The 20372-nt window shown below is 35.1% G+C and overlaps 1 protein-coding gene and 1 long non-coding RNA gene across 4 annotated transcripts in view; one reads left to right on the top strand and one right to left on the bottom strand.

Annotated features, from left to right (window-relative positions):
* LOC126911656 (uncharacterized) overlaps positions 1-20372 on the top strand; it is a 229375-nt gene that overhangs the window by 117390 nt on the left and 91613 nt on the right. The window lies entirely within an intron of this gene.
* LOC118276748 (neural/ectodermal development factor IMP-L2) overlaps positions 1-20372 on the bottom strand; it is a 33539-nt gene that overhangs the window by 11103 nt on the left and 2064 nt on the right. The window contains exon 1 of one of the 3 annotated variants that reach the window (XM_050699968.1): positions 626-755. The exons of 1 other annotated variant lie outside the window; for it this stretch is intronic. The gene's annotated coding sequence lies outside the window, so the exon portion shown is untranslated. Of the gene's footprint in view, positions 1-625; positions 756-20372 lie in introns of those variants that run through there. One more of the 3 variants, XM_050699966.1, reaches the window with a different exon arrangement.

Raw genomic sequence — 20372 nt, 5'->3', positions numbered from 1 at the left:
CAAAAATGATTATCCTACAATAACCAATATAAACATTAATAAAATAAGTTAATTAAAAATAAATCCCAATTTCAATAAAAATAAACATATATCACAAAATAAAAATTCAACATTCGAATGCACTGTGTTCTAGATTTAAAGTCGTCTTTAGTGACTAGAGGCCCAGTGAGCCGGTACCTATGGCTTTAAGCAGTTAGTCACAATTTAGTGGGCACAGGTCGGTACCAGTTGTGGGCGCTATGTACCTTACCGACGGCGCGTGTTACGATGTTACAAATGATTCTATTAGATAGATAGTATGTGACATTGGATTTTATTAACATATAAAATAAGTTTTATTTTATAATATCACGGAATGTGAATGAGTGATGGAAATCAGTAGGTTTTAATTTTCAGTAGATATTAGACACGTATTCGTAATATTTATTTATGAAAAAAATATTATTTGTGCATTTTTTTTATTCACGATAATTTTATCACTGTGAAAGTCATTCACAAAAAAAATATCACCAAAAAAAATTATACCACAAAACGATAAATAAAAAAAAAATCACAAATAAAAAAAAATATCGATCACAAAAAAAAATAAAAAACAGGGAATTAATTAATCATAAAATCCACTAACCTTATTAATCTCGTCCTCACAATACACACGATTAAATATAAAAATACAAAATTTTCTCGAGCTCTTCTCTGTTTGCCAGTTGTCATAGGAATATGGACAATTCCTTTTCGCCACCCTTTATATATACAACGGCCAACTACGAGATAATAGTCCGCGGTATCAGCTTTGCTTTCGTAGAAGGATTTTCTCTCTACAGCCAGTAAGTAGGCACTTATAGTGTATTTTACGTGTATTAAGACATTTATAGTGTATTTCGTAAGTTTAATGATTGATTTTTTTGAAGTTTGGGTTTAGAATTGTGACGTTTTAAAATTGTAGCAACGTTTTTTTATTATTGTAGCAATTTTATTTTGTTTTGTTTTGTATTTTATTTTATGGTTCGATTTTTTTGTAGATACAATTATTTTTTTATTTTATGATGTAGTTAATGAATTTTATTTTTAACACATTTTGTTTTTGTTTTGTATTTTATTTTATGGTTCGATTTTGTTGTGTTCATATTTTTTGTAGAATTAATGTATTTTTTATTTTATGATATATTTCATTATTTTTATTTTTGACACATTTGCGTAACTACGCGTCCCATATTGTACTTATGCGTGAATCTTAATTATTATTTTTACATGATGATAAAAAACCTATTTCATTAAACGGTTCCATTTTCCTTTATTTTTAATCAGGGGGAAAGGATTTTTCCTTTCGTTTTCCTCATAGTTACAAGAGATGTCTGGACCGAATTAAGATAAAATCTTACCTAATTGAAATAATTACTGTTGGTTACTGGGAAAAAACTGGGATGACGGGATTCCCATTTAAATTCCTGCATGGTGCACATAGTCATATTGAAATATGTACGTCATATCTTAATGAACGTAATTAATTTTTATATATTACTGTAATCTTTAGGTTTATTTTTTAATTTGTCTTAATTTTTTTTCTATTGTAGGATTTTTTACTATAGATACCTATTGCTTTATAGATGACCTTAAAATAAACTAATTTAGATTAGTAGATTACATTACATAGAGAGCTTTAAATCGTGTATTTCCATTTTGTTACTAGAAAAAGTTAAAAGTTATTGAATTTTTTGAGTTTGTATTTTTTTTAACGACTTATGTTCACGGACGTTTTGTGACTGATATGATGATGACGATGATTCTGTTTGTATAACCTGAAGTCTGGTAGAAATTAATCTACATAATGATTAATTAAGAGTAATATATTATATATGAAATGTAAAAGGTAAAGAAAAGCGAATTATTATTATGAAACGAAAGAGATGTGTAAGAATCGTAGCAATTGGCGTTCCGTCGTCTATGTCTAAATTTTTTTTCCGATATAAACTAATGCTTGACTACAATCCCACCTGATGGTAAGTAGTGATGTAATCGTTGATGGTGAGAGACTCATGGGAGACAAGCGTGAGGTTGTGTATATTTGTATAGATGGATATGGTCTGATGATAAGATGATGAATAAGTAATCACATGTCCTTTATCTCTGTCTGTGTTTGAGGTAGATGTTCTTGGCGTGATAGTATATTGCATTTTAATTAGTATCTATATACTCTGTACTGTATATACTGTGCTGTACTGTATTATTTTAGTGGTTTATAAATCACACAAAACTTAAACAAATAATTGATAGCTTTAATTCTATTGAGCGAAGTTTCAACATAAATAGTATTTTTTTTAACCACCCCGTTCCTACTCCTGCTCTTCAAGCCAGAGCCCCGGTAACCCACCAGGTAGTCAAAGCGCCGGGTATGAACAGGTCATGTAAGATAACTATTGGATAATGCCGTTCTACGTACGAGGTTTCCACTCCACGCTTGGCATAGTTGGTGATCACAGTTTAAATGGTTCAGATTCATCAGATAGCGATTGTACCAATTAGTCAGGGTCTTACAAAGCCCACAGGAAGATTTGGAGCAGTGACACATGTATTCTACTCTGCTATCACAAGTTTGAGGGCCCTTTACATCTTGGGGGCCCGGTCCTTACCTAGATCCGTCCCTGTTTGATCAAGTTCTTAATGTTACGTCATTTTGGGGGCACGACACTACCTGCTAAGTAGTTGTCAAGAGAAACACCCGTGTAGTCACGTCAGCCATAATAGTGTCAATGTCCGGATTTCATAGACAAAAGAGCAAATTGATCTATGGATTAGATGCTTTTTATTTTCGGTTTTTTTGTTAGTTAGTTATTTGCTTTGTAAGTCGAGTGGGTGTGTATTTGATTGTTGATCTAGTGGTCTTGAGTTCGATTCCAAAGTTGGGTAAAGTATGAATGAGTCTTTAGATTTTCTAGGGACCTTGGATTCGATTCCAAAGTCGGGTAAAGTATGAATGAGTCTTTAGATTTATGAAAGGTATAGTCGGAAAATATTAGAAAATTCTCAGTTTTTTTAAAAGGGACTCGTAACGTAATCCGCTGATTACGACATTTATAAGACATTACGTACGCTGGACATATGGAGCTACACAAAACCAGATTATCATGGCCTTGCTTTGAATGTTCATCCCGCACATTCGACGGTCAGTTTATACTAGTTTTATATAGCTTGATATCTAGCCATTGTGTACTTATCGTATAAAGTTGATAGTTTTCGTTGACCGAGACGAAACCTTTGTGATAATAAATTAGAATGAAAAGAGATAAAAGTTTTAATAAGAAATTTGATTAGATAGATTAAAATTGCGTAGAAACTTGACACTTAGGAATACCATTTCTTGAATTATGACTTCATTAAATTGATATCAAGCCGTCTTATTAAGTAAAATGATAGGCAGAATAACCTATAAATTATTTCAAAATTTTATTGTAAAATTATGATTTAAAAAAAATTAATGATTCTGTAATTGTCATTACAAAAATTACAGAACAATTAAATATTTATTTATTCGTTTTAACATTTGTCAACCCAATATCTGTACAATTTGATTTTTAAATAATGTGACAAAAAAACCAAATATAGGTTTCACGAATATCATGTAACATTTTATATTAAGTAATGACAATGACAATTAATGACAATTTATGTGACAATGCGCCTGTAATACATATAATTATTATAGAATTGTATTAGTTTGTAATTTCTTCTTTTGGCTGTATAACGTATTGGCGTAAGCTGTAATGTTGTATTATAATATATAGCATCCAAACATAAATAATATTTATTTAAACAGTCTGAACATAGGCACGTAACTTTAATTCGTCCTTAGTCACACACAAATGACATAACTTTTCAGAATCCACTTTTAATATTTATTTAAAGAAAAAAATCTGATAAAGACTTGAATACAAGGAACTGACACAATCAGTCATACAGACTGACGGATTGTTTTCTATACTAGCTATTATTTGTGACTTTGCTTGGAAAGTAATACCTGACCTTAGAGAATTATATATTTTACCTACTGTGACTTGGTCTACATTTATACATATACCTATTGCACGAGAACCGCTAAGTTTATCAGGATAAAAAGCTATCTATACTCAGTTAAAAATCTTTTTTTTATAGAGTAACAATAGAGTTTTTTGCTAGTTCTTCTCCATTCGAAGCTACACTCTGGAACGAGTACCTAACTTCAATGACGGCAATTCAATGACAAAGGACAATTCACTTTGACGAATAAATTCAAATAAATGGCTAACTTTGACTTTAGGACCCTAAATTAGAAATAAATGCTTTGATCTTTATGAGTCAAATCCACTGCTGAACATAGTCTATCTCAGTATGTACTAAATTTCAGTACAAATCCAAGATATCTATTTTTGAAGTGAAACAAACACATGAAGTAACATACACTTAAACTTACATATACAATATCATGTTTGTACAAATACACAGTTTCAATTTATAAAAGCAGGATTTTCGATACGACATAATATAAAGAATCGTGGCGCCATGATATACATGTGATATACATACACATAGTTGTACGCTATAGTCATTCATCGTTAGTATTGTGCAATCATCATACGTCATGATTGCCGACCACGCGGTCGCCGCACGCGCAGAGACGAGCCCCCAACCTTATCTTGATAAATAGGTTAGATAAAATGATTGGTGTACGTTCCAAAGGTTGGAATTAACACGTTTTTTCATTGCAGTATGGAGGTCTAAAGGTTTTTGTGATGTGGTGATAATTATGGTTTTTGTGGTGATTTGGTATTTTTGTGGTGATGTGGTGAAATTTTTACTTTGATTTTTAAAGATATATTTTCTCTATAGTCTTCTATAATCAAGAAATAAATGGTATTTTAGCATATTCAATTATATTTATGCATAAAAACTACAATCACAAATGTGAATATTTATGCCTTTTAGCCACGATAATAATCACAATTACATCAGCACCTAATAATATAACAAAATCTTAACCCAATAAAATTTACCTAATTAGATAAATAATCCACGGAAGTAACACCGCCGATATACTACTAAAACCTACTAAAACAGAGCGATTAAAAATAATTGCGTCATTTTAATCAGTCGTAGGAATTCCATAAGACACAATATATTATAAACTAGCTACCTACATATGTGACTCATTCATAAATTCTCAGTATTTCATAAAAACGAGCCGCAGGGAAAAAACTACACACGCATTCTTTATGTCGCGACACTTTTCAGAGTAAAAATTATTATTATACAAAAATAGTCTTTAAAAGTTTCTAGCAAAATTTTTGACAGATGAATCGTGTGAACTGTTAAAGAGAATAGATATGTAATTGTCAAATCATCATCAATCAGAGTCTACTGCTAGCCTATGGTTCTATAGAAGACGGGTTAGTCATATTCTTCACGAAAAGGGATTTGTCAGAATGGTTAAATAATGTGGATCAGGTCTATCAGAAACGTTGCCGTGTCTCTGTTATTCAACTTATTGCGACACCTGACATGGGACGGATGACAGAAGTCGCACATAGACTATCGACAAGTAAATCAATGGATGACGTCATAAATATCCAACAGTTGGGTACAAAGCCCGCCAGGCATGCCTCTGTCTCTGGTCTCTGTTAAATATATCTTCAATTCTTATTATACCCGCGGGAAGAGTAGGGGTGGTGATAAAATGTTTCTCTATTTCAACGTTAGGTACCACATGGCTATCTGTCAGTATACATTTAGTTCTAGTCTAATTTGGTTCTAAAAAAATTAATACATTTCAATACTAAATGCAACCACGTGGCAAGGTGAGGTTAATACGCAGTAAGGTTGAAAATCGCTTGTCTTGGCTTTTGTAAATATGCTGATCCCTTGACTCGTGTCAGTTATCACGTAGGGAAAAAATTTGATTACTATCGGCCGAATGAATGGCATACTTGTGCCACCACGTAATAAAAAATACCTGTGTTCGAAATATCAGGAAATAATCTTCAGATTACTGACAAAAGTTTTTTTGTTATCTTAATCTAGGTTTTTTGTTTAGAATTAATGCATTATCGTGCATGTTTTTGATACTGATATCTAGACATTTTTATCAATTACTAAAAGCATATACACTAGACATGCAAAATTAAAACATAAAACATCCAAAAATACCTATTACATATTTAATTTAAAAATTACACGATTAAAAACTACATTTAATTAATCTGTAATTAATCATTATTTAATTCCCGCGAAAACGAAACGAGCTGTCAAAAGTGACGTAACGTAACATATTTTTTTTTACTCAGCGACACACGTGTACCGGCCAGTATTTGATCGTAAAACTTTTTGGTTTCTAAAGATGGCTACAAAAAAAATTAAAGCGTGCTTATGTTTGACGAAAGGGGAAAGATAAAAAAAAAGTTCGAAATGTCTGCGTACGTGACTCAGGAAGCGTATCTTGGTTCCACTGCGATAGACGACTGATCTAATAGTAACAGTTTTGTCACTAAATAAATAAGTACAAGTTCAAACTTTTCCTTTAAAAAAAGTTATGAAATGTTTGGTTTTGTTATCTAATAATTAATAGAAGAGATTATATTTAGTGCTAGTAATCAATTTTATCGATGTTCAATACACGTGGTTTCTTATAGGGCTATGGGAATTTATAGACTTTTAATGTTTCCTTTTCGATTTGTGTAGAAATCCGAATTAAACACGTTAGTTCCTTCCCAATCTTCCCAATCCCCGATTCTCTAACCACTCTTAAAGTCCTAACCCGGCAACGCACTTGTAACGCCTCTAGTGTTTCCACGGTGTCCACCGGCGGCTCGTTTACCAGCATAAACTATTAAAAAAATAGTTGATCTTGAAACCTATAAATCAAACCTACAAAGAGATTTTTATAAGTGGTCAAAACTTAATATAATCACCAAAGAACAGTGAATAAAAAGATTGACCAAATTTCCATACAGGAAAATTCCCCTTGACAATCGAAAAGGTCAATTTGGCAAAATGTTAGTGTATGTAAAGGAAAACGATGGGGAAAATTAAATACAAATATTATAGGGCCGTTATTTCAGGGCGGATTAAGGAGACCAATCCGCCCACTCAACGAATCTTTGGATCAAAGGATCAAAGCTATTTTTGTCCCTAGTAGCCCAGTACCACTACTTGCCAAATTCCTAAGTAAATATATTCTACATGACTTAATGCTCTTGGAAATAGAGTCTTAATTAATTAAAGATTACAATCAAGATTATAAAGGCTATCAAATTGGGATTTTTGGGATCGAAATTCTTAGTATTGTCAGGACATGGAATCTAAATTTGTCAATATAAGATGTGGATTTTCTAGAAACTGCTAATTATTTGGGATAATCGTGCTTATTAGAAATTTGTGATGTCGGAAATTCCTGTCGATCTAATACAGAATGTATTACGCTTATTTATTCAGTACTGATATAATTACGAACTTCACAATTGTGCCTGATGTATCACGTTCTACGCTCGGACGAACGAAAGTACTATTACTGCTAAAACATTTATAGTCTTTAAGTTTTTATTTTCTTTATTGTTTGTTCTATTCGTATTCGTTTTATTTGTATAATTTGTCAAATGAGGATTTTAATTTTTCTCCTTTCTATACAATGTATAATACTTTGATTTAATGACTGTAATGTTATACTATTTTAAATATAATATACACCAATGTAGATTGCGTGAAACCGAAAAAAAAATGTCCAAAATCTCCCCTAAACTCTCATGAGAAACCCATCAAAATTGAACACAAAACTTAGTACCTACACGTAACAACATTTTTCAAAACTCTCACCGATTTACATTACAAAACAGAAATAATTTGTAGATAAACTTGAGTATGTAATATTTATTCTCCAAGGACAGTGATGACTACTTACTCACTGAATTCTATATTATATAAAAATGTATCTGTCTAGATAATTTATCGCCAAGTAACTGAAACACACGTGTGAATTGTAATCGCTGAAATTCGCCTGAAAAGAGTGATTCATGAAACGGGGAATTTTCCTGTAAAAATGGCAAGTAAAAGAAGATTTTCTATGAGATAAGACGAAATATTTCAGTTTTTTTTTATACCACGCCGACGGTGGCAAGAAAGCACACGGCCCACCTGATGGTAAGTGGTTACCGTGGCCTATGAACGCTTGCAACACTTGGAGCATTACATGCGCTTTGTCGATCCTTAAGAACTTACTTTCTTCTTTCCCTACCATATGTAGGTTTTGAGACAAGGTTTAGAGGGTCAATATACAAGTATATACAAACTTACAGCTGGGTATCTCGCATTCCGAGATTCTTACCTAATTGAAGCTTAATTGACTGGACTAAACCTCGTCTTATAAAAAAAGGCACTACACTTAACTAGTTAGTTTGAGTTACTAAATCACATAATATAAAAATTTTACAAAGCATATCAACCTAAGCTAGAATACTGCAGTGGACTAAGTTTGCACCGTGGCTTTCGTCATTACAGTAAGTGCTTGGGTTGTCATGTCATGTTCGACTTCAGACGAGCACCCTGGCTCTCTGCCAGGTGCCTTTTTGTTTGAGGGAACATTGCACGCGTAGTGTAAAGTTCAAGGATTCTTCGTTACTTTTAGAGATAGGTTAGAAGTTAGTGTTTTACTGCCGCAGAGACATTTAATGATTACTTATACTATTCCTTAGTAACGATTTTGTTCCGAAAACAGTTGCTAAGGACTAGGTTAAGTAACTATTAAATGACTCTAAGTACGTCGCTTAGTGTTTAAAGTACTTCATATTTTAAATTAGATAAAAATTCACATTTCTTTTTTTGAGGGGGAAAATCATCTAATGACTTCTCTCGCCTTGGGCGAGGCGAGAGAGAGTGTCAGACTCTTACTGACTAAAAACGACCCCGTTCCTACTCCTGCTTTTCGAGCCGGATCGCCGGTAAATTGTTAACAATAGTTTTTTTTAACGCCTCACTCTACTATTTTCTCTTGTGGTAAACTAGATACCTATCCATCTTATTTTGCTCTGGCCTTTTAACTATCAATTTTGGGGTCAGCATTGAATCTTAAAGAGATTCGACCGCATATCATACCTACCTATAATACTAAGAATTCACAAAAGCTACTACAGGAAAAATCGACCTAATCCGGAGTTGCGGACTACCTAGCGGGTTACCAGGGCTCCGGCTCGACAAGCAGGAGTAGGAACGCGGTGGTTTTTAGTCAGTAAGAGTCTGACACTTCCTCTCGCCTTGTCCTGGCGAGAGAAGTCATTGGATGATTTTTCCCCCTTAAAAAAAACTTCAGGAAAAATCGTAGTCGAAATGTTGTCACGACACAGCTGTAACATCTGAAATATAGCATTAAATGATTATCATGTATTTACCATAGACGTAATTCTGCGTATTATCTCCGGAGCAGATGTTCACCAATATGTCACGCGTTTGTCTTTAAAATTCGCATTTTCGGATTAGGATTGATGTTGTCTATGTAGTTTGAAGTTCTATGATGTTTTGATAAAGACCAGGTGTGGAGTAATTCTTAGCTATGTGGGTTTGGCCAGATGTGTGGACTGTGTATGTGATCATTTAATGGGTCGACGTTTGGCCGCTATCTCACCTGATGCTAAGTGATGATGCGGCCTACGGTGCAGCACGTCTGCCCATAAGCAACCTATTCACTCGGGCTTTGAAGACACCCAGGTTATATCAGGAAACACAGACTCCGGCAAGGAGTTCCACTCCCTAGCAGTTCGCACAAGGGGATTGAAGCGAAGCGCTTCGTGCGAGTGGATGGGATATCTTTGTGTGGTCCGTATATGTCAGCGTGATTTAAGCGAGGGATGTTGGACCTCTTTTAGAGGATTTGTTATAATCAGCACGCTTAGCGGGCCGTGGAGATCGATTGGCTTGAATTAGATTCATAAATGTGATGGCAAATGAAGAAAAAAATTAGTAAACGTATGTAAAAAATGTAGTATATTTTTTATGGAACACGCCGACAACGCCTCCGTAAACGAGTAGACGATTCATCTGATGGTAAGCAATTGCCGCCGCCCTCTTGGTGGGTTTAGGAATGTAATGGTAGTTGGAGAATAGGGTATTGGGAAGGGGGAATTGGGCCTCCGGTAACCTCACTCATACAACGCAAGCGTTGTTTCACGTCGGTTTTCAGTGAAGCCGTGGTATCACTCCGGTCGATCCGACCCATTCGTGCCGAAGCATGGTTCTCCCACACTTCTTGACATAATATATTTATGTAAAAAAATTACAACCTTGTTCAATTTTTATTCTGTCAATGATCGCGCTCTTTCGAGACACGGCCTTACTATGTTTTCAGGAAAAATAGCCATGATAATGTTTTTTTAAACTTCACTATCCGTCAAGCAGATGTTCCGATGTTTTTTTCATTCGATCCAAAGTACAAATTAATGTTATTGTCACATTTTCAAATGATTCGAGTCTATCTGTGGGGCTTGACGCCATTTTCTTGTAATGATAGCGCATTTGTTGTCTGTGGTATTATGTTGATAGTCTGTGATGATTCTCATTTTGATTTTGACGTGGTTCTGTAGTTGTTGTTTTTTTTTGTGGAAATCTAATTTTGCGTCTCATTTTACGCATAAGTGCGTTCAGTTTTCTTTTTAATTTTATGTTAAGTTTAGTTTTTCTTTAGTGGAATATTAAATAGAGAATTATAAATTTAGAAAATTTTAGAGATTTAAGAAAAGAAAATTGTGGATTTTAAAATTTTGTTGCGAGAATATATATTTTTTTAAACCGCCCACGTACCTACCCCAATATTTCAACGTGTCTAGCCTAATTTACCTTGAAAACTCCAAATTCATTTTAAAAATCTCGCTCAAGCACCCAGTACCTACATTTTACATCTGAAATTCTGAAATTCAGGCGACTAAGTTTCAGAATATGTGAAAATGTAAACCAAGCATACAAATAGTTGGAACTACGTTCAATCTGACCTGAATTTATTCAGTTACAGTGTAAATTTTCAGTTCAAAGCTCTGAAAGGTGAGTGAACCTTACAGTTGACTGCGCTACTGTCCTTGTGTATGTAAAATAATATAAAGTGAAGATATATTTGCTTCAGGGCACATAGTAAAAAGGCGCATAGTTTCAGCTGTGTCGCATAAATATGGGACTATCTTTATAAGTAAAACAATTTAGGTAGTTGGACCACCTTTTATAAATAGAAGCAGGTAGGTAATACTAGGTAGGTATGTGTGAGAATGAGAACGAGTTATAGTAAAACAGTTTTTTTGTTTTTGACGGGAGGAAATCATCCAATGAAGTCATTGGATAATTTTTGAGCGAGGCGAGAGGAAGTGTCACACTTTTACTGACCCATCACCCCGTACCTACTCCTGCTCTTAGAGTCGAAGCTCCGGCATCCGTATCGGACATCAGCCTATTGGACCCCATCTGTGGTGGTCTGATGGCTCTTTGAGGCGCGCGCGAAACGCGACACGCCGTACGCCATCGCCCAGTAATACTTAGCCCGATCCGGGAATCGAACGCGAAACCCTTGCCCGGCAGTTGCATTTGCAACTACGAGGCCAACGAGGAAGTCTAAATGAAGAAACATCTATCTTAATATTTTCTTAAGTGCTCTTCTGTACACATCTTAAAGAAATCTATTTTTAACCACATGCACGTGCAAAGTACCTTAACAAATAAGTGAAAAAAATTAAACGTTTGAACAAAAGGAACTCTAAGGATGTGTTGTGTATTTAAAATTATAATATATCAAAGGATGTTATCATGCTAAACGTATGTATTTCTATGTCCACTGTGTCGTATGTTATCAGAAAAGAAATTTAAATCGCAAATCACAAAAATTCAAAATGATTTCGTCTCGACGGCGGATTTTTTATGTTTTTATGTTCCCGTGTGAATTTCCAATCTATTTTCCTTATCCTGTGAATTGTAATGCGTTGATTTTGTGTTTTTTTTTTTTAGTTTTTATGAAGTTCTTGCTTTTTTTCATGTAAGTGATCCCTGATGGTTTTTCCATTTAGCAGTTTTCCCTTTCATTTCTTTTTCCTACTGATTACCGCTTTGTTCAAGGATTGCGGATTAAGGAGTCTTGGGTTTAAAATAGTTCCAACTATTATCTGCCAGCGGCTTCGCCCGCGTTCCCGTAAGATAAAAAGTATCCTATCATCTAAATTAGGTCATACCCTGTCTGTCAAAACAGTTCATATCGAATTTTATCAAAATCAGTTTTGTAGTTTCAGCGTGATTGGACTAACATCCAAATATCCAATTAAACAAACTTTCACAAATTTATAATATGAGCGATATTGTAATATTAGGAGCCAAAAGAAGTGTACAGTATATAAAAGGGTAAACATCAACTTTTCATCATTAGGAGATAGTCTATTGACATCCTTATATCTGTGTGTACTGTTAAATAAATGATTTTTCTTTCATTCTTTACACAATTCTAGAGTGCCTGAAAAATCGAAATACAAAAAAGCCTCCTCTAATGTTTATCAGCATTTCAGTCAAGACAGCCAACTCGATTAACAACACAGATCAAATATCAACAATTGAATCAATTAACCCCCTTTCTAATCAAAAAGGTCACAACACGGGAGTCCATTACATCCTAACTACTTATATTTAGAAAAACAAAAATGGCCGCCGCTAATATTATAAAGATATCAATCAATAAATAATAATTGGACATTGGCTTAATTATATGAGACAATTGATTCGCCGCGGGTGATAATATTATTGACCAAACAGCTCAATTAAGATCTATTTGTTTCTTCTATACTATGTTTTGCTCGTGGATTCTTTCTGTATTTTATGGTATTAGCCGATGAACGAGCGGAAGGATTACTTGATGGTAAACAATCGCCACTGCCCATGGACACTTGAAACAGAAGAGGTGTTAAAAGTGCTTTGCTGGCCGGTTTTGGGGGTTACGAATTTAAGGGTTGTTGGGGAATCGGGGATTAGGAAGGGCGGTTCCCGGGGTTAGGAATTGGGTTCCAGTAACCTTAATCAAATAATGAAACACAACGCAAGCGTTGTTTCACGTCGGCTTTCTGTGAGACCGTGGTATCACTCCGGTCGAGTCGGCCCATTCGTGCCGAAGCATGGCTCTCCCACACTTAATATCTGTATTTTATTGTATTAAGGATAAGGATAATTTGCAAGGCCAGTCGCAGGACTGGCTTTTCGAGCCGGAGCCCTGGTAACCCGCTAGTTAGTCCGCAGCTTCGAGTCGGCAACAGCCCTATTAGGCACCATCTGTGGAGGTGTGATGGCTGTTTGAGGCGCGCGAAACGCGACGCGCCGTAACCATGGATCTGGATCTGGTCATGCAGTAAGCTACCGTTGCTCCCCATCCGCAAACCCGCACTTACGATAGCCGGAGATCTTAGCGCGATCCTTGACGCAAATAAATAACCCTACCGAGTAAAAATAAGACAAGGAACAACCAATGATTTCCCCTAATTAAATAGGAAACCTTACAAATGGAATTACTTGCTCTACTAACCTACACTGGCCAAAAATAACTTCCCATACACGTTCGTCACAAACCTACATACATACATACATATATTATGTACATATAAGAAACGTATTTTTATACCCGAGTCCGCAGGATACGATTAGTTTTATAAATAGTCGGGGATCTTAGTACCCGATATAATTGGCGTTAAACAAGGATGTAGACTCAATGGAAGGCGTTGTAATTAGGTGAAGATGTACTTGTAAAAAAAGGGTATTTTTCTAAGAATATCAACGAATTTTCTTGCTAGTTTGTCTTTGTGTGTATGTATATTTTGATTTAAGTATATTTATCTTTTTGATGTGTCAAAGGATAAATTAAAATAATAATTGTACCTTTTGTACTCAGATATAATCCTTGGGTTTTATAAAATCGTTGTAGCTTAGAAAGTACATAATATAACTCGGAAAAAGTCACATTGGTACTTGCTGTTATTAGGTTTCGAGCCCGCACCCTCATGCATGAGAAGCGGAATCCTTCGGGCCACCACGACATTAGGCTTATAGCAATATTGTAAAATTTCTGGTTCCCTTGAAGGTATAAAAGGCCAGAAATCATTACACCATCTAGTACACACATAAATCCGTAACACTCCGAAACATTAATAGACTGTAGTTGCTAAGTCAACGGTCATCAGTATTATCACTTATTTCAGCAAATTAGAGACCTTCCGAGAACTCCGACACCCTGTATATAGGCTGGATAACAACGCCCTGTATAATTACTCGGTTGTTTACCATAGTTTGTTCGGAGGCAGTAATTAACATGGATTATAGTGTTATTAAGGAGTTAGTAACTCAGGATTTGGGCTTTTCTTTAGATATTCAAAAGATATTTTTCTAGTGAACTACTTATTAAGTAATTAGTTTTTTGGTAACTAAAGTAATTATTTTGCGAGTAGTTGGTTGTTAAGGAAATTGATTAAAGAATGGGTTTTGTGAACTTGTTATTATGTAATTAATAAAGTAAATTAATTGTGTTTGGTTTGTAAAAGAAACCAAATTATAGGTTCACTCTCTTCCACTTTTTTGATAAGTCATTATTTATTTATTTATTTTATTTTCTGCCATGGTCGTCCCACTGCAGGGCAAAGGCCTCCCTACCCTCCTTCTACTCGTCTCTTCGTAGAGCTTTCTGTGGCCAATTCTTTTCATAGGCGTCGAGTTCATCCCGCCATATCCTTCTGGGCTTGCCACGACATGGCTAATTTAATTTACTCTTCACATATATTTTATTTGTTGTGTGTGTAAGGTCTAATGCAGATTGGGTTGCAATTCTCTAGTGTCCAGTGAGAGTGATTAGTTTTACTCTAATTGCAGTTTCTAGGTAAAGATGGCTGCCTTGTTGTGGTGTTGCAATATTTATTTAGTTCTTCATGCAAATAAATGTGCACTAGGTGGGCTTAATGACGTAGGCATTTTCTTCTAGCCATACCTTAGGTAATACTTGTAGTATGAGATTTTAAATAATAACTTAAGTGAATATAGCAATTTTAAAAATCGGTATTTATACATAGTATTTCGGTAACTGACTTGTTCGCCGAGTGGTTTCAAGTGCGACTGTCGGGTAGAGGGTTTCGGGTTCGATTCCTGCGTCGGACAAAGTAGGTATTAATGGATTTTTTTGAGTTTTGGAAAAATGTGCTATTATAATATGTGCCCGATATATGGCAATAGTCTCATCCCCTATTATATGAGATTTATAACATAACTTGTGTGTACATTTTACAGTGACATTATGTACCGTAATGTGCACCTCTGCCTACCCCTTCGGGGATAAAAGGCGTGATGATTTATTTAGGTAACTGTATGCCAAATATTTGCTTTAACATTTGCCTTTAACTTAAGTATATAAATACATATAAATATTATATACAACGGTTATTTACTTGAACTTTTAAATACATAACTGAGACACGTGTATATATAATACACGTGCTAATTATAGGCTGAGTCGTCAGTTTGTCTGTTTGTAAAAATTATTTACGTCAATTTATAGTATATGTATATTTATATTGAAGTGAGAATTAATTTGGTCAACACAGCTTTGTATGTTTTCTTTTATGTTTTTTGTTTATTAATTTTCTTTTTGGTCGATTGGCCGCTGCTGCTAAATTAGGTGTCTTGGGTTCTATTCCCGGATTAATCGTTTGTTATTATTGGGCTTTTTGGATTTTTGAATCTGTATTAAAGAATTGTGGACAATGTATGAGACATAATATAACTTCTGAAAAATATGTGTTTTGAATACTGTTTTGTCATTTTTGAGGGGAGTGTCAGACTTTTACTGACCAAAAAACTAGTCCACAGCACCGGGTCCCCTGACTGTACCTATCACACTAATATTATATATGTGAAAAAATATTGTTTGGCTGTTTGTCCTTCAATCACGGTGAAAACACTGAACAGATTTTGATGAAGTTTGGTATACAGACAGGGTATGAGCTGAATTGGGTGACAGGATACAATAAGCTATGCCATATTTTCATTTTCATACTTTTTATGACACGAGAACGCGGGTAAAGCCACTGGCAGAGTTTAGTGTTTCATAATCTAGACAAGATAGAAGGGGGACTTTCTACATTCACAAAATTCTGATAATTATTTACAAATAACGTATAATTTTTGCCCCCATATATTATATACTTATTACAGACATAATTATGTCTTGGAAATTATTATAATGTACCTATGTAGGTAAAAAATACAGTAAATCTTATGTCTTGTGTGCATGTCGATGTGTGTGTATATGCAACTTACATTTTAAATGATTATCTAATAAGAATGTTATAAGTTTGTCTGTTGTTACGTTTATAAAGTCCGGGGTTTTTTATGGTACCTACAAGCCAGTAAATGAGCAGATCGATCACCTGATGGTAAGCAATCGCTGCAAATGGATACCCGAAACACCAGAGGCGTTATTAGTGCGTTTAGGAATTTAAGGGTTGTTGGGAAATCGGGGATTGAGAAAATTTCGATGGACCGGAGGCCCAAGTACCCGGCCTCCGGTAACCTCACTCACGCAACGCAAGAGTTGTTTCACGTCGTCGTTTTTTTCTGTGAGGCCGTGGTATCACTGCGGCCGAGCCGGCACATTCGTGCCGAAGCATGGCGAGCCCACACTTAATCGATTTGAATATCATTAAGTAAATCAAAGGCTTAAATGGTATTTGGTGATGTATTTGTACATAGTAGAGATGCTATAAATGGATACATTTGCAATACATTCAGTCTTAAGTTAAACAGTACCCTTATTAAAAAAACGAATTATATAGTTTCAAGCAACACCAAATGTGAAGCTAGTATATAAATAATACATATAAAATTGTCTACTTCCTGGGATCATTAGCGCTTGTAAAAAAACAAAGAATTCGACGGAAGCTATGACAGCTTATGTCATTATTTAGAAATGTTAAGTTTTTTTCTATATAAATAAACTGTACAGATAATTTTGCTGTCAGCCAACGGCTAAGGAGAGGAATTCTAGCTGTGGACTGCCTAGCGGATTTACCGGGGCTCCGGCTCGAAAAGTAGGGAACAGGGAAAATTGTTTAATGTCTCTTCCCGCCTTGAGTGAGGCGAGGAGTATCAGACTTTTACTAACTAAAAACAACATCGGGGTTGTTTTAGATGTTGTAATGTAGAGTAGGAATAGCTCTACTTTTGCTGATACAACAAAATAACATTTTCTTTTTAAATTTTTGTCTGTCTGTCTACTTTTATGGAAAAATAAAAATAAAAAATCCAAATTCGGTCGGAAGTCATTGTTCTACTTTTAGTAATTTGATTAGTCATCTCTGTTGTATTAAACATTTATTAATATTTTCTGCAATTAGGAAAACCAAAAAGATCTTTAAAAACTATTACATTCAGTTGACACAAAGCTACTCCTTTTTATTTCACCTTAATACTAACTCAGCAAACCCGTTTCCCGTGTATGATCTAGACCAAAAAACTATTAGATTATTCAACACTCTACTACTCTTTTTAATTTTTTCTCTATTCAGGGCATAACTAACTTGGCAGACACGTGTCCCGTTTATAGCCTAGACTTTAGACCAAAAGCCAGTCGATCATAAAATGAAAAATATGGTAAGACTTAATATAATGATATTCGGTTAAATTTAATATCACAATAACACAGTACAGTGAGCATTGCTTATAGTCTAGTGCCTCAGTATATGAAAAACTAGTTTTTGCACACGGTTTTACTCGAGATCGGACTTTGAACTTGCCTATAGTGAAGTATTAAAGGTGCATTATACCATTAATTACCTATGGAATGAGATTTAGGGGTCCTATATAGCCTCAAAGCGCCATCAGACCACCACAGATAGAGCTCAGTAAGGCTGATGCCTGATCCGGAGCTGCGGCTGCCTAGCGGGTTTACCGGGGTTCCGGCTCGAAAATCAGGAGTAGGAACGGGGTGGTTTTGAGTCAGTAAGAGTCAGACACTCGCCCAATGCGGGAAAGGCTTTGGATGATTTTACCCCCTCAAAAAAAGCCTATTTATTGCTTGTTGTTTTTATTCTTTTTTCGTGTGTGAGTAAAATATTACACGTTGTTACGTAAAGAGTTCCCCTTTTGTCTGATAGTCACTAAATATCTTCTTTTTGTACAAACAAACTCACCAACTTTATAAGATAAGTATATGTAGATATTGCTTAGGTTTTCACGTGCGTTAAATTCGAGTAGCTAGTAGAACTAATCTAATAAACTAGCTGTAACTATGGAGCAGAATTGAATGAAATCTCAGTAAAAAGCATTGTAACTGAACATATAATATGAATTTGGGATTTGGGGAGATGCCTAATATACTCATATATTAAATTGAGTTGTGTAAAATGGACTGGTATGCGTCTTATATTAAAATAGTGTGCCTATTTCTATTTACCAGGTACCATTTTAAGCTTCGCGTGAAACTATTTATTTCCCAAAATATTAAGATACCACTATGTCTTTTAACATCTAAAGTGTCTCTCTTCTTTTTAAATCGTCTTGAAATCTGAGGCACATCTATTCCCAACCAAATATCACTCTTACAGAATATTATTATAATTGGCACAACAGAATATTATTATAATATCAAATCAAAGTCAAATCATTTATTCCAATTAAACCATAAATACTTAGGTACTTTGACTTGAAGAAGAAAATAGGGTTACTTGAAATAAATGCCTTGACTTTGACTTTGAAAGGACGGTGGACGACAGAAAGTATTTAATGACAATATGTGTAAGTTTGTGTGTGTACAAAATAATTTGGTAAATGAAATAACAGTCAACTCTTAAATTCGTATTATCATACAAAGTTCCTAGATTACTTTATTGCCAATTTTATCGAAATAAAGATAATAATAAGTGCACTTTTAACGCTTCTAGTGTTTTGTCAACAAGAGTACATTAGGAATATACCTATACTTAATTATGATTGACATTTTTGGGTTTATGGGTTTCGCACAATTATCTGTAATAATAGCTTAATATTTGAGAGCTTTTAATGTCTATAGTATGGCAATCGATTGGCTCCATAATAATATTGCATGGTACTTAGGTGTAATGTGCTTAATTGGCAAAAAGTTTCGGCTGTTAGGGATTACATATCAATTTAACAATTTCTTGCTTTCCCAATTTGTGATAGGGCAAAAATGGGATAGGACCATAAGTTTAGACCACTAATAATTTTTTTTTTTTTCGGCTGAGGGTTAACATCATCCCTTTAGTTCCTCTTGGGCAAGGCGAGTGAGAGTGTCAGACTATTACTGACCAGAGCCAGAGCCCCGGTAACCCTTTAGATAGTCCGCAGTTCAGGATCAGCACCAGCCCTACTGAGCCCCATCTGTGGTGATCTGTTCTCTTTTAGCGTTCGTGTAATCTCCAAGCTTGAAAATCAAGCTTTGTTTAGTGACCAGTTAGGTCATTGACATTTCAGACGATTGTATTACCTTTGGTAGCATTCCTTGATCCAAGGAATATTCCTATTGTTAAATAGGTCCGGGAACATTTTCCTGGACCTATTTAACAACAGAAGTACCTAATTATTCCACATAGTATATTAATTACTCTTCAGATAAATACATTCTGAGGATGGTCGGAATTACGTGCGTCACCAATTACGTCAATCCCATTTGCGACCTTTGTACATAGGGTTCCTTGTTACATCATTGCATTCGTTTTAAGAAGCGATAAGTCTTTTAGGAAATATCAATTTTGAACAATAGTAGATACAGATATCAGCAACGAAATATATGGCATTGGAACTTTGGTGTAAAACCCAACTCTAAACACAATCTAACGTTAGCCTACTCAGGTATCGCGGGACGATCTTCAGCCACCGTAAGTGGACGGCGAGCAAGGGTAGCACGCCGCTCGACCAGAACCTCAAAGAGCGCGCGTCTTAAACAGGCATTAGACCACCACAGATGGAGCCCAGCAGGACTGATGCCTGATCCGGATCTACGGACTATCTATCGGGTTTACCACCTGGTAAACCTTCTACTCGGTGGTTTTTAGTCAAGAAGAGACTGACACGCTATATCGCCTCGCTCAGGGCGGGAGTTAGAAGGCATAGATCATTTTCCCCTTTTAGAAAAAAGCCTGCTCAGGTATTGGTCGAGGCTTTTAGCTATGAGGCCATTGGCAGATACAACTATCGACACAATAATTGCTGAATAGCAATCGTCTGCCAATGGCCTCATAGCTACTCGTATAGACTCCAATATCCCACAAAAGTGTTAAAATTTATTCATACGTTTTATTAAAAAGACGGAACCCGAACACAATATAAAATAAAATTCACACAGTCTCACAAAA

Source organism: Spodoptera frugiperda, chromosome 17 (genome assembly GCF_023101765.2).
Source record: "Spodoptera frugiperda isolate SF20-4 chromosome 17, AGI-APGP_CSIRO_Sfru_2.0, whole genome shotgun sequence".
NCBI lineage: Eukaryota > Metazoa > Arthropoda > Insecta > Lepidoptera > Noctuidae > Spodoptera > Spodoptera frugiperda.
The sequence above is the reverse complement of the archived record's forward strand: the minus strand, read 5'-3'. Positions and strand labels throughout refer to the sequence as shown.